Genomic DNA, 15,376 nt, shown 5'->3' with positions numbered 1-15,376 from the left:
AAAAGCTTCAGCTTTCCACGGTACAATGGAAAGCTCGAAAGGAGAGAAAAATGAGCTTCTAGTGTTATTTACCCACCTACCATCGGTAATGTTTCGAATCGGCGCGTTTCTTTTTCGTTCCTCTGCCCCCGCCGTCCTCCCTCCGTACTGCATCGGGCCGCCGCCGTCCTCCCTCCGCTCCTGCTCGTCCTCGTCGCCCGCCGCCCTCCTCCCTCCGCATCGGGCCGCCACCGCTCCCTATCGGGCTGCCACCGTCCTCCCTCCGCACCAGCTCATCCTCGTCGCCCGCCGTCCTCCTCCCTCCGCATCAGGCCGCCACCGCTCCCTATCGGGCTGCCGCCATCCTCCCTCCGCACCAGCTCATCCTTGTCGCCCGTCGTCCTCCTCCCTCCGCATCGGGCCACCACCGTTCCCCATCGGGCTGCCGCCGTCCTCCCTCCGCCCCAGCTCATCCTCGTCACCCGCCACCATCTTCCCTTCACATCGGGCCGCCGCCCCTCCGCATCGGGTCGCCGTCGTCCTCCCTCCGCCCCTGCTCATCCTCATCGCCCGCCGCTGAAAGGATCTAGAGTGTCGACTAGATGGGGATGAATAGTCGAATCTGAAAAATTTGTACTTAAAAACAAGCTGATCAGACAACTCCGGAGATTTCTTGAGTACGGAAATTTAATTTCTGGAGAAATCTCCGGATTATTCCGGATTCCTTCGAAAACAACTTAAGCTCTAAGAAAAATCTGTTAGAAATTAGATCGATAAATATAGGTTGTTCAACGGGTTGTTCTAAGACTATTCAGCAAGATGGAACAGCTCCAAGCAGGCTAGAAAAGTAGATCAAGAATAAACCCTAAATATATGTTCTATGCAAGAACAATAAGAAAGAGTGACACAAGGATTTGTTACCGGAGTTCAGCTTCACACCACGAAGCCTACGTTTTCGTTGAGAACTCACAAAGGGTGGGCTTATATTAGCAAGCCACTTTCCTCCCTCTAGCGACCACAAAGATCAAGCTAGAGTTACTTACTCGATCGTAGGGGTAATACAAACTTCCCGAAGCAGTCACAAGCTTGGATGCTCGTCCGGGATGCCTAACCGGCTAGGAGCTTGAAGCTCCAAGAGTAACAAACACGAATCGCCGTCCTCCCTCCGCAACGGGCTGCTGCCCTCCTTTCTCCGCCCAGCCCCTGCTCATTGCCCGGCCCCGCCTTGTCCTCATCCAACTTTCAGCCACTCTCATCCTCAGAGAAGCTGGGTTGCCAAACGAACCCCAGCTTTCAAAAAGCCAGCATTACGGGACTACAAGCCAAAAGCCAGCTTTCGGAAAGCAAAGCTCAAACGAGGCCTAAATCGTTTCCATCTAAAGCCATCGGAGTCGATGCTCTACCCCTTCCATCCCAAATACTATTTATTTTAAATTTTTTAGATATACATATAACTTTTGAAACGTAACTAGACAATATTATATATTTAGGTGCATATATATACTTAAATAAAAATGAATAATAATTTTGAAAATAGTAGTAAGTTGAGAATTAATCCATTATAAGTATCTTTTTTATCGTGCCTGTTTCAGACTAATATCGGGAATTATTCTTTTTCCGATCAAGTAGAAAAGAACCTACGTAAAATTAGAACAAAACTCTTATAAAAACATCACAACAATGAAGCTAAACTCTTACATTTTTCGGTGGGTCGAAAATCCACCCTTAGACAGGTAAAAAAAAAAAGCCAAGCCTGTCTTGACTTTGTAGGAACTGCCGAGCAGGGATGCGGGAAACAACCGAAATAAATAGCGAGAGTAAATTTCTTATATATTACTAGAAGCTATACCTAGTTTTTTTTAAAAAAAGACTATATGTGGAAAAGATCTTTTTGCCCCCTTTCAGTGAAAAATCTGGCTATTTCTCTTGCCTGTCATTGAGCTATTTCTTTTCCCTGCCATTGAGCACTGATTATTGTTGCATACTTATACTATAAAAAAAGCATAAACTATTGATAGATAAATACATAAGTGCGTGAGTATGGTTTATGGACGAACCAGAGTTCAGAGATACTCTCTCTGTTCCAAAATGTATATTTTGTTCTGACTTTTCTTGCATCTAGAAAAGTTAAAATGACTTCTAATTTAAAATGGAGAGAGTGCAATTCGTTTTTTTTAAGCGCATTAGCCATGATTCACTCAGTGCAATGCTCATGTGGCTTACTCATGCATGCTGCGCTCAAACCAGCCTAGTCTGCTTGCTCGTCACGACCTGCGTATGTACGTTGCGCTCAAACCAGCGTATAAAAAAATTTTAAAAGCATTATGAAAATGAAATGCCAAGCCAATCGAGTCCAGTACCAGTACATGCACCCAGTCAATTCCCATCGCGGTGGCGGTAGTTGTAGGCTTGCGGCGACACCAAGGACTATAGATTTCCATTTATGCCGGCCCGAGCATGTCATGAAAAAGCACGGTCCAGGAACGGCCTGACCCGTGACTCATAGTGCATTGCCTGGCACGGCACGGCCTTAGTGCCGTGCCTGGGCCTCCATTTCGACCCGTAGTGCTGGCACGGGCACGGCACGCTTAATGGGTCGGCACGACAGTGGCCCGATTCCTCCCATCCGTTGGATGCCATCAGGATGCACCATCACCGTTAGATGAGAAATATGTGCCTGCAACCCTAACTCTCCCTCCTCTCGTGTGCAGCTGCGCTCTCACTCAGTCACTCTCGATCTCTCCCATCTCCCTGACGGCCGGACCCTCCCTGCTTCTCTCCCGTGACCGCCCACGGGGGGCCGCCGCCGCCGCCGCCAAAGCGCGGCCGCGGCTTCTCCCCTCCCTATCTGGCTCTCTCCCGTGGCCACCCACGGGGGGCCGCCGCCGGGAGGAGTGGAGGCGCAGCCGCGGGCACGATGGGCTGCCGTGCCGGCACGGCACGGCTAACCGCCCATAGGGCCGTGCCTGTGCCGAGGTCTCGGCACGGCGGCACTATCAGGCACGGCACGAGTAAGCCACCGTGCCGCGTAGTGCCGTGCCTAGCCGTGCCGTGCCTGATCGTGCTCGTGCTAGTGCCGTGTTGTGCGGCCCGGTTGGCCATGTATACCCAGGACATACCTTACTATTGCTGCTTCCACCACGTCCTTATGATGCGGTGGCATATGACCTGTTGTAGATATTATATTTGTGGTGCTCTCTAGTTCACGCAGATCTACATGGGCTGGTAAGTGTGGTTACTAAACTTTACTTCGACGAGAATACTACTATCCCTAGCATACTATGTTTTTATGCTTTTTTTTTCTTTTTTGCGAATCTATCTATGTTTTCATATGCTTTATGAAGTTCCTTTTTTATTTTTAATGTATAAAAGGAGTTTGAACTAGAGTTTAGCCAACTTAACATGAAATCTGGAATTAGCCATTTTGACCGAGTACCGGAGCACGTGATAATCATATTTGCCATGGTGGTGTTTCAGTAAAGGTGGCAAATTAATCAAGATTATTCTAGGTCCGGATGTTGCATTGGTTTGTTGGAGGTTAAACAAGTACAACATGTAGTACTCTAGATTATTTATCAAGACAAAGTTGCAATCAAGAGGCAAGAGCTCAGTACCAGCAATAAAAGAAGCTAGGCTTTGTATGGTTTGAGATTGAAGGTGAGATACGATGCATAGCGCATACAATAACACTAGTACTGTGTCTGTGTGGAACAAAGCAATGCACGCCCTACTTGCATATATTGGCTCTTCTTTTTTAAAGGCACTACCTACCTCCTAAGCATGCATGCATGCGTAATGCACGCAGCTCTAGCTCCTGCTAATCTTCTTCATGGATCCGCCACCTCCGCCGCATCTATCATGGCTATGCCGTCACTGCCACGCACCGTACAATTGTTGCTGCGCCTGTCTCTCGTACCATGGAACTCGTGCGCGCGCACTCACGGGGTGATCGAGCTCCGGCGCGGCAATCGCGGCTGCTGTTGTCTCCGCTGGTGCTGAATATATATGCTGGGCGACGACCGAGGATCACCGAGAACGCGGCGCGCCATGCGGAAGCGGCGCGTCACCCAGGCGGAGCGAGACGAGGGACGACAACGAGCAAGAAGAAATTAAAGACGGAAAAGTAACAACAGGACAAGTCCATTGACGATCGTTTATTTTATTTATCCCAATTCGGAGAGCGGAATACATACTCGCCTCGCTCACACGGAGTACATCACAAAGCAGCTAGTGTGTACACATACACACCTTACGTAGAATATCAGTGGAGAAGGAACCCGGCACTTGCCCCAACAGTGAACGAGGCAAATCTTTTTTTTTTATTATTAACCAGGTCCCTGTCTCCCCGGCCGGTCGATCATATCTTGATGCCGCACTCCGCCAGCGCGTCCTGCAGGCACCCGCGTGTGGGTAGCAGGATGCATTTCGTGATGGCTGACTTGATGCACTCAATCATCTTGTCCCTGAGTATAGGAAGATCTCCGAGCTCTTTAGCAGGTCCGGGAACATGTCGTTGAGCGAGATGAGCTCGCCAGCGACATCAGCCGCCGGTGGTGATGCAGAGGCAGACGACGGGCGCCCCGCGGCCCCCACCAGCAGGGCCTGCTCCTGCCCGCTGGTGGCAGCAGGCGGCGCGAAGGGAGTAGTCGTATACGTAGCAGCAAGCCACTAGGGGTAGGGGCGGATGCTGCAGAGAGTCAGGGGGGCCCGTGCCCCCCCTCCATCTGTCACGGCTTGTTTCTCTCTCGCGCGCACACTGATGAGTATCTTCCGAGTCCAAAGCAGGGCGCGCGACTAATTGTAGCAGGATGCATTTCGTGATGGTTGACTTGATGCACTCAATCACCTTGTCCCCGAGTACCTTAGGGAGATCTCCGAAGCTCTTTGGCAGGTCAGGAACACGTCGCTGAGCGAGCTCGCCAGCGACATCAGCCGCCGGTGGTGGTGGTGTAGAGGCAGACGACGAGCGCCCTGTGGCCCCCACTAGCAGGGCCTGCTCCTACCCGACGGTGGCGGCAGGCAATGCGAAGGGAGTAGTTGTAGTAGCAGGCATGACGGCACGGCATCCTGGCTGCGGCAGCCACCCTGCTCCTCACTCTGATGCTCGCGCATCCTGGCTGTGGGCAGGAGCAGGCGGCCCATGCTAATGGCTGCTGCCACCGGCGCCGCCGCCGTCATGCCTGCTACTACGACTACTCCCTTCGCGCCGCCTGCCGCCACCGTCGGGCAGGAGCAGGCCCTGCTAGTGGGGGCCGCGGGTGCCCGTCGTCTGCCTCTGCACCATCACCACCGGCGGCTGATGTCGCTGGCGAGCTCATCTCGCTCAGCGACGTGTTCCCCGACCTGCCAAAGAGCTTCGGAGCCGCCGGTGGCAGCAGCCGTTTCGTTTGTATTTGTGAATTATTATCCAAATATTGACTAATTAGGCTCAAAAGATTCGTCTCGCAAAGTACAACAAAACTGTGCAATTAGTTTTTAATTTTATCTACATTTAGTACTCCATGCATGTACCGCAAGTTTGATGTGATGGGGAATCTTCTTTTTGCATAGTGCCAAAGTTGGGAGTTGGGGTGAAGTAAACAAGAGCTCACTGCTTAGATTGGTAGATGATTCTGGATGATGAGATTAATGAAGGAGGAGGAAATCAATACTTTTTCTTTGTGAAACAGAGCAAGAAAGAAAGAAATTTGCATTTTGCCTGCTCCCTCCGTCCCGAATTGTAGCTAATTTTTTTAGCATTTTTAGGTGCATAATATTTGCTATGTGTTTAGATAGTCCATGTCTATATGCACAGTAATGTTTATGAACCTAGAAAATCTAATCCTGCTACGAACCGACTAACGACTAATTCATTATTCTGCTACGAACGACTAATTTGTCTTGTGTCGTCTGGAGCTCTCGCGAACGTCGCCCTCCTCTTGCTCTCAACATCTCTTGCACGCCAGAGCTCTTGCTCTGGTCCCATTACTCTCCATGGCGTAAGGTTAGGCGGCCAGCGATGGAGGGAGGACCTTTCTCGGCGTGGCCTCAGCCCAGCAGGAGAGCTGCCTGCATGCATGCAGCATGCTTAGGAGATAGTAGGACTTGGAAGGGTCATGACATGAATTCTACAATTCCCAACTACTACGTAGTACTAGTGTAATAAGTGCACGTGCATGATATAAAAAGGACTACATACTACCCTATGAAGTAGGACTTAAAAGAGATAATTCAATTTTTTTTTGCATGATCATTTGTTTTATCTTCCTGACTAAGAAAGAAGCATTATAAAATTTGCCGCGAATCAGATATAAAATTCCAACCATAAAGAACAAAACCAAATAAACTAATGTCCACTCCTTTTAACATGTCCATCCTCCAAGATTGCCCTTGCCTTTCTAATAGAGCTCTGTTTCATACCAACAGACCTTCTCAGTCCTGATTGGGAATTTGGAGCTGGCAGGAAGAATTCCATTGTCCTTCACACAAAAAAAGTAAACACCTTAATTATCACAACTGAATTTAGAAGAGTGCAAAGGCATATAATCCAATTTTAGTATCTTACCAATATTTTCAACACCTTCATCCATCAGCACAGCCACATAGATACCTGGATGGATCCAATTTTAGTATCTTACCAATATTTTCAACACCTTGATCCATCAGCACAGCCACATAGATATCTTGATGGATCTTTCGCTGATCAAGACTGGTCTTCAGAAACCAATTTGAAATATCAGAGACTGATGAGGCTTACCAGCACCCCTCCACATTTCCTAACAACAGAGGAATTGCATCAACACACTAAGAAGGCATCACAGAGTTCTAAGATTACTGATCAGCAATGCAAATATGCTAGGCAACCAGCTGATTGCATGGTTCAGATACATAAATCTATATATACTGTGATTGTTCAGGTATCCATCTGTTCACAATAGCTAGCACAGTGCACAATATCATAGAGAGCATCCTATAATATTACGAACTTCACAGCTTCACTGTGTTCAGAAGATGTCACTACCAAACAAAAAGAACTGAAATTCATGTGTACCTTGGATGGTTCTCCAAAATAGAATGGCCGATAAATACTTCTGTGATCAAGAAATAAACACTGAACGCTATAAACATTCTGCTCGAGGGATGGAGAGATAACGTTGACATCGTTTTATTAAAGCATTGAGCTAAAAAAAGAACCTGCGGGCAATTGGAGTATCAAGGGCGCCTTTGGTACAGCTCCAAAAACGGCTCCCGAAGCTGTTTTCGCCGGAGCCGAACCAAACACAAAAACGGAAACGGCTTCACCGAGAAGCACTCCGGAGCCGGAGCACTTTTTGCACTGCACGCACGGAGCCGGAAAAATGGGCTCCGACGGCTTCTTCCCACTTGCGCCAGGGAGATGGCCCACAAGTTTCTCAAAATTACGTCAATTGCCACCACAAATAACAGGCGCTAGGCCTTCAGGCCTCCGCACGCGCTTTCTCCCCCCGTGTCGCTTTCTCACCTCGCGCAACAGCAGCGCCGGCGGCGCAATGTCCCAGGGCCGGCGCCCAACGGCGGCGCGCAGGGAAGGTCCTCCGGGCAGTGAAACCAGCGGATCGAGCCTTGCTGACCTCGATTCGGGGGTTGGGGGCGGCGGAGGCGCCACATCTCGGCCGGATGCGGCCCTTCCCGGACCGGCGGCGGCCGGCCAACGGCGAGGGCAGCAGGCGGCTGGCCAGTCCGGGGGTGAGACGGCTCACCAAGCATCGACGGCGGACGGAGGAGTGTGGCCCGGCGGCGGCCCCCCTGTGCTGTCGGCGGTGGCCCCCATGTGCTATCGGCGGTGGGCTGCTTGCTGGTTCGATGGCGGGTGGCGGAATGGGGCCGGATTGGTGGAGCAGCGCAGCGGCGGCCGCAGCTCTCGGGCCGGAGTGGCTGTCTAACATATTGGCAGCGGCGCCGGCGCCGGCAGCGGCGGCGAACGAGTTCGAAGAGGCAATGTCAGTGCCAGTTCGAGGAGCCTCTGCTCGCCGTGGAGGAGGACGCGGTGGCCGAGCACCTAGAACACCAGCGCCGATTCCTGCTGCCCCAGTAACCGTCGATGATGGAAGGTAAAAGTTATTGAGCATATCTGCCGCAACAAGAATAAGAAATTTTTAATTGATAAACTGCTACATGACATCATTCAGACAACGTATTCGATAAATTATGCTGCATTTGGCATTGTAAAGGTTTATTATATTGGAACCAGAAAATGGTATTGTGTGACATACCTATGTGTGAAAATGGTACCGTCAAAATAATGGCATTCTGTCCTGGCATACAATGACATAAATATCTATCAGAACCAGAAATAATGGTTGAAGACAAGCATGCGTATATATAGATTATAGAGTATAAATATCACAGAAGTGCAAAATGTTCACTAATAAAATAAGATATTGAGGAAACAATGAATACCAGATTTGTCCATCACAATTTGCATATCTAGCAGGACACACAGTGCAAATCCTTTAGAACGTTGTTATTATCACAATAACGAAATATAGCTTCCAGAACTCGTCGTACTGTTGTTCCTTCCCTGGATATTCTAGCAAGATTGTGTAGACAAATCCCTAACCAAAAGTTTGGACTTCCTGATTCTTCTCTGTTTTGAAAAATAATTTAAAAGAGATAAGATATTAGATAAACTTAGCACAACATAAACTTCGAAGTAGTCTATATGCCTGAACTTGTTTACATTGTCAAACTTAATTCACTGTGGGCAGCTCTAATATCTTTCCATGAAGAAATCCTTATCAAAATGGAAACAGCAGGAGGTTCATGACCTCAGAAATCCTTGTCATACATCTCTAGGTGAAAATTGTATGTCTTACTTGTTATTTGGTGCTTACGGTACTGATTGGATTTCTCATACATCTCTAGGTGAAAATTGTATGTCTTACTTGTTATTTGGTGCTTACGGTACTGATTTGCAACAGAGACGCCGCTTGGTGTGATGAGAACACTAGAATAGTCTGTGAGATTTTTGCAGACGAAGTTCAAAAAGGAAATCGGTCAAGCACTCATTTGAATAAGACAGGTTATAAGAATGTCATCCAAAGGTTTCATGAGAGGACTGGTACTCTGTATACTAGAAAACAATTCAAGAATAAATGGGATAAATTGAAAATTGATTATGGAATTTGGAAGCAACTGACCAATAAGGAGACTGGCATAGGATGGGATGAATCAGGAAAAAATATAGTTATGCCAGAGAGTTGGTGGAAGGAAACAGCAAGAGTAAGTGCAACTTATTTTTCATGCTTAACAATGTTCCATTGTTTTGGTGAATGATTTATTTCCGTACTGATAATTATTCTTGCATTACAGAAAGTAAATGGATGTACTAGATTTAAGCACAGAGGGCTCCAAAATGAGGAAAGTTTGGGAATTATGTTCGAAGATCTTTGTAACACCGGGGATGATCATTGGTGTGCTTCTAGTGGTGCAAGACCTTCTCAAACAAATTGGGATTGTGATGCTTCTCCCATTAACCTTGATGATGAGGATGAAGCTGACAATGACGATGACAGTGAACTAGAGGAGGTGACACCTACTACTATGAGAGGGAAGAGAGGTAGAGTGGCTGATAACAAGAAGGGAAAGAAACCTAAGACAAGTGGAGGTCTTTGGTTTCAAGAACAAATGGGCAAGATTGTGGAGATGAATGAGCGCTGTGAGTCCATTGCGAGGAGGGAGGACAAATCTGGTTGTTCAATCCAGGATGTCATGGTATTGGTGAAGGAATGTGGTGCTGTTCCAGGAACAAATGAACATTTCATTGCATCACTTGTTTTTACCAAAAAAGCTGAAAGAGAGATGTTCATGACATTGGACACACCTGAAGAGAGATTTGATTGGTTGACTAGAAAGCATGACTGGATGACTAGAAATGATGTGCCTAAGTAGAGCAACCACTGTATCCTTGCAATTAGTGCTATTTATTTGTTGTTCTAGTTTAATGGTTTGTAATATGTAGGTTTTGTATAACTTTCCATTGCTACTATTTGGAGTTGTAATAATGATACTATTTTAATGTTTATTTTTTGTGTAATGAACAAATCTGATTATTCTTCTCATGAGACTGATGAAAGTGATTCTGATGATGATGAATGGACTGTGAAAACTCTTGCATTGTTGAGGGGTGCTCAAAATATTCAATTTATGACTGCTATGCTTGCTTCCAAATATTTCTTGACATATCATGACAAAAAATGAGAATAGAACTCCATCATAGAGTCGCTTTGGTTGGACTATGGAAAAACTTCAGACTCCAGGACAGAGCCTTAAGATGTTCAGGATGGACCCACACCTATTCTACCAGCTGCATGATTTGCTAGCGAGTTCATATGGTCTTGAGTCATCTGTGCACATAAATTCTATGGAATCACTTGCTATGTTCCTCCTTGTGTGTGGCCAAGGTATGTCGAACAGTGCTATCGATGGTATATTCAACCATTCTTCAGAGACCATCAGTAGAAAATTTGAGGAGGTTTTGAATTGTGTGGTGGGCATGTGTAAGGACTACATAAGACCTATTGATCCTAACTTTAGTACTACACACTCAAGGATCAGTAATGATCAGAGGATGATGCCACATTTTAAAGATTGCATTGGTGCACTAGATGGTACTCACATTTTGGCAACACCACCTCCTCATGACCTCATAAGATATATTGGCCGAAGTGGCAAAGCGACACTAAATGTTCTTGCCGTTGTTGATTTTGACTTGCGATTTACATATGCATCTATTGGACAGCCTGGATCTATGCATGACACCAATGTGTTGTTCCATGCACTAAGACATGATTATGACAAATTCCCTCACCCTCCTGCAGGTAGGTTCATATTCTCTTATAGTTGTCATAAGTGTGCACATGGACATATTTAGAATGTAACTCATATAATTTTACATATGTGCTTAGGGAAATATTACAATGTTGATGCTGGGTACCTGAATAGACCTGGCTACTTGGCTCCATACAAGGGCGCAAGGTACCATGTGCCAGAATGGAGGAGGGGTCCTGCTCCAAGCGGTGAGCATGAGCTCTTTAATCATTTGCATTCAAGTCTTCGTAATGTGGTAGAGCGTGCTTTTGGAGTGTTGAAAATGAAATGGAGAATACTTCTCAAGATGCCGACTTTTCCATTGGAGAAGCAAATGATGATCATTGCCGCAACTATGTGCCTCCATAACTTCATTCGTGAGAACAATGCACAAGATAAACATTTTCGCAAATGTGATCGGAATCTTGATTATGTGCCTACCATACCATCAAGATATGCACGACATCTTCCTTCCCAAAATGCAAGCGATACATCAACTTCTGAATCGAATGATCGAGCAATGGATAGATTCCGTGATGACCTTGCAAGGGCGATATTTCTGTCTAGATCATCATGAGCATTATGTTGGCTTCTATGGTTGATGCGAGGATTATGCCTCATCTTTTGTAAAAACCACTACTATTAATGCTGAGGACTATGCCTCATCTTTTGTAAAATCCAGTAGCTAGTAATTGCAAATGAGCAAAGACGTGACCATCACAAAGACACAAACCATCTAAAAGATGAGATCTAGAAAATATTTCTATTTATTTTTTTAATTTATATGAACTAAAATTATAAATGGAAGGAAAACATACAATTCAGCAAAACAATCAAGTCATATATCAAGGGGCATATTCGACATTTGACACCTCCAATCCATTCATGAAAAACAGGGTGGAGCTGTTTTGCCGAACGTTTTCCAAAACGGCTTCAGCTCCACCAGAGAGCCACTCCACCAGAGGAGCCAGAGCCGGAGCCGTTTTTAGAGGAGCCGGAGCCCTGCCAAACTGGCCCCAAATCAGAGTATAGAGGATCCCATGGTCCTTTCTTTCACATATTGACTTTTTTTTCCAAATATTTTATTCCTCACATGAGAAAATTTTGCCTTTTGCTTATCCATGAGGGCGGCATCCCAGCCACAACAGAAATGTATGCAATGCTTTCTGAAGCAAGTACGAAATCAAATTGTACTCCAGGATCCAAAATGCTTAGATCAATTTCTAACAATATAGTTATCTGGAACCCATCCATTAGTAAAGACAGCTTCTAACATTATTATGGCAGCTAGTTTCACATTCACAATTCTGCACCTCACAAAACTCAAGCAGAAAAGATCAAACAGCAAGATCTACTCACTTGTAAGATCAAACAGTGAGATCAAACATGTTTTAGAGAACAACAGGTTTAATCTCTCACCCAACATGTTTTACAAAATATAAATCCAATTCTAACTATTCTTTATTCTTGTTAACCAAACTACCACTACAGTTTTTTTTCTAAAATCTCAAACAGTATAGTAGTATACTGCAGGATCAAAAAACTTGAGCTATCTGATACATCAATCTAATACAATTGACTTGACACAACATTTTCAATTTTAGGAGGGCCATACCTTTTATCTGTTTATCAACATTGGCTCTTGCCTGTTGTTGTCTGAGCCCTCCTCAATGTCCACTGATTTTTCCATCATGCACATCGCTGTCGGGATCTCGATGCTGCCAGAATACAATGCCCAAATTTGAAAGAAAACATAAACAAATTGGAAAAGAACAAAAGAAAAAACTATGAGCTCCAGATAGTTCGTGTTAGCTTGATTATGTGACTTACCTGGGCGCAAAGTGTTTTTTTTTCCATCTCCATCATTTCAGCGTTGCTCCCCAAACCTAATTGAAACATGAACAGATAGATCGTCAGCTCATTAGAACCCATGGAAACCCTTTCAGGTTACAGTAATTCTAATTACATTTTCTCAAGCTTAAACATTTTTTTTCTGAAAATCAACAAACAACATCAGAAGTTAAAACGAGCTGCATGCATAACAGCAAGGCCAAACAGAGAATCCCATCACCATTACCATTACCCGGTGCTCCCATCAACAAAAAAAAATCTCAATATCTAGTAATTACGATGTTTGGACAGCAACCATTTTTAATGAAACTCACATAAAAGAGATCATATTCACAATTCATAAGTCACCTGAATGCTGGATGATACATTTGAATTATCCATGATTTCTTTCCTTTTTCTTCTAAGCTAAAAACTATGGATAATTAAAAACCAACTGTTTCCAGAGCAGTTAGCCTGGACAATTCAATTATCCTTTTCTTTTTTTTATTTTCCAAACATCTTAGGTTGATATTATCACACTTTCTGCCATAGGGGTCATCCGATCAGACCAATCTACTGTACGAACCACTGACCAAATGAAAAGGTTAAAAAGTTCCAAAACTACGAAGTTTCAATTATCAAAATTTTTTCTTAAGGTACACAGATAAGAAATGCTTGATATAATTAAAGCAATGAGCTAAAAGAACCAAAACAGCTATATCTGCTTCTTAGTCCAATATTACACTGGTGCATTGTAAAGCACACACACTATATTATGGCAAGATACACACACCACCACCAACAGCAAAGCCTATAGTCCCACACAAGTTGGGTAGGCTAAGATGAAATTCAAGAGTCAAGAGTAGAAAGAAATTTAGAAAGAAAAGAATAGTAATTAAAGAGTGTACCCTTCCACAAAGGAAAGCTGAAGTGTCTGCAGCAATGATGCTACTAATAGCAATCAAGGTTGCTACAAGTCCAACTGTCCAGTGAGCTTGTCCACCAAGAAGAATTGGCCAACTGTATGCAATTCCTGGCAGAACACACTGTATTAGTACAGGGATCCTACAGTTAGCAAAGAAATATAGATACTAGAACCACTTGACCATGTAAGAACTTTAACAATAAAATATCCTTGTAACTATTTTTTATTTGTCCTTGTAACTAATTAAGACAACTGAAAGGCAAATTTGATAGACACAGTCCAATATATTTGATACACATGTTGTTTATCAACAATAGCAAACTAAATGGCACGAGAACTGACAACAAAAAGATGTAGGGGCAGAAAGTAAAAGGGCAACGTAACAGAGAAACATACTTGTATTCAAGGCCGGGGCAGCTAGTCCCGAGCGAAGCTTAACCCAGAAAGAAGGAAGATAGCTGCAGTAAAATAACCCAAAAACTGAACTAGTTAGCTGAGCAAAACGAGGATTTCCTCTTTGTAATAGCAATGATATTGCAATAACAAATGCAGAAAACGTCACAGTAACGTCCATGTGCCCGTAGTACCTAAGAAAAGAGGCAGATGAAGCATCAGTAATCAAGGCTCTAGTCAGATTTACATAAAATGATAGCTAAATGTGCAGAATAAAAGTATGCGGTGCAGTTTCCTCACAGATTGTGAATACGTAGCAAGAATCATAGCTCCCTGCACTATGTTTGTTCAGAACTAACTAGTGAAAATAGAGGCACTGACATATTTCCAGTCAAAAAGAACAATGCTTAACAGGGATTTCTACACTATTGATGCTAGAAAGATCAAGCAATCGAACAGCAATTTGTGAGCTGTCACCTAACTCAACAATATTGAGGGAATGCTAGAATAAGCACAGTTACTTGAAGTTCTACGTAGCATTCAGGAGTGGGAATATAGTGATGAGGCACTCAGGTGGTCAGGCCAAATTTCCAAAGATCAGTACATGATCACAATACATCCCACAGTCTGAAAATAATCACAAAAGCCTAGAGTCAAAGATTGCAGGCTGAAAAGTTTGAAAGGCTTAGACTTTTTTTTTTCAATTTGAGGTTGGGGAACTAGCTTCACTTCATCAAATCATCATAAAAAAAATCACATTGGATGAAGCAATTTTATACACAGCTTCCTTTCCTGAAACACACAGACCCATTCTATGACAACAATCGGTACAGAATATCACTGTAAGCTGCTTAAAGGCAGCTCAAAAATGCGTTAAAACATGCAAGCTCAAAAAATGAACCACAGTCCGGAGACGCTGCTGGCCTGCTGCGCATGGCTCGGATCCATCATGGAAATTGGCATCATCCATTCATCCTTGTCCTCGTACTCTGGTGCTCCGTGCTCATGTCCTGATGATGGATGACCTGATGTGCCTATTTGCTTTTTTGATTGGCGGCGGTGGAATACGATTCGCCTGGTGGCGCGAGCTAGGAACAAGAAACTGCTACCAGGGGCGGGATATGATTTGACCTGATGCGCCTATTTAGCAATCTGCTACCTGGGGCGGACTATTCCAGGACCAGGACACCTCAGAGGGACTTCTAATTTTTTATTGGGCCAGCTCACCAGGGGTGACTGGTGACAGGCTGACAGGCACACAGGCTACCAGGGGGTGCCAGCCTGCCAGGAGAGGCCCAGGCCACCAGGGGCAGGGGCGGATGCTGCAGAGGGTCAGGGGGGCCCGTGCCCCTCTCCATCCGTCACTTCACTGCTTGTTTCTCTCTCGCGCGCACACTGATGAGTATCTTCTGAGTCCAAAGT

The sequence above is a fragment of the Setaria italica genome, chromosome I (assembly GCF_000263155.2).
Source record: "Setaria italica strain Yugu1 chromosome I, Setaria_italica_v2.0, whole genome shotgun sequence".
Lineage (NCBI taxonomy): Eukaryota > Viridiplantae > Streptophyta > Magnoliopsida > Poales > Poaceae > Setaria > Setaria italica.
This window is presented reverse-complemented; position numbering follows the sequence as displayed.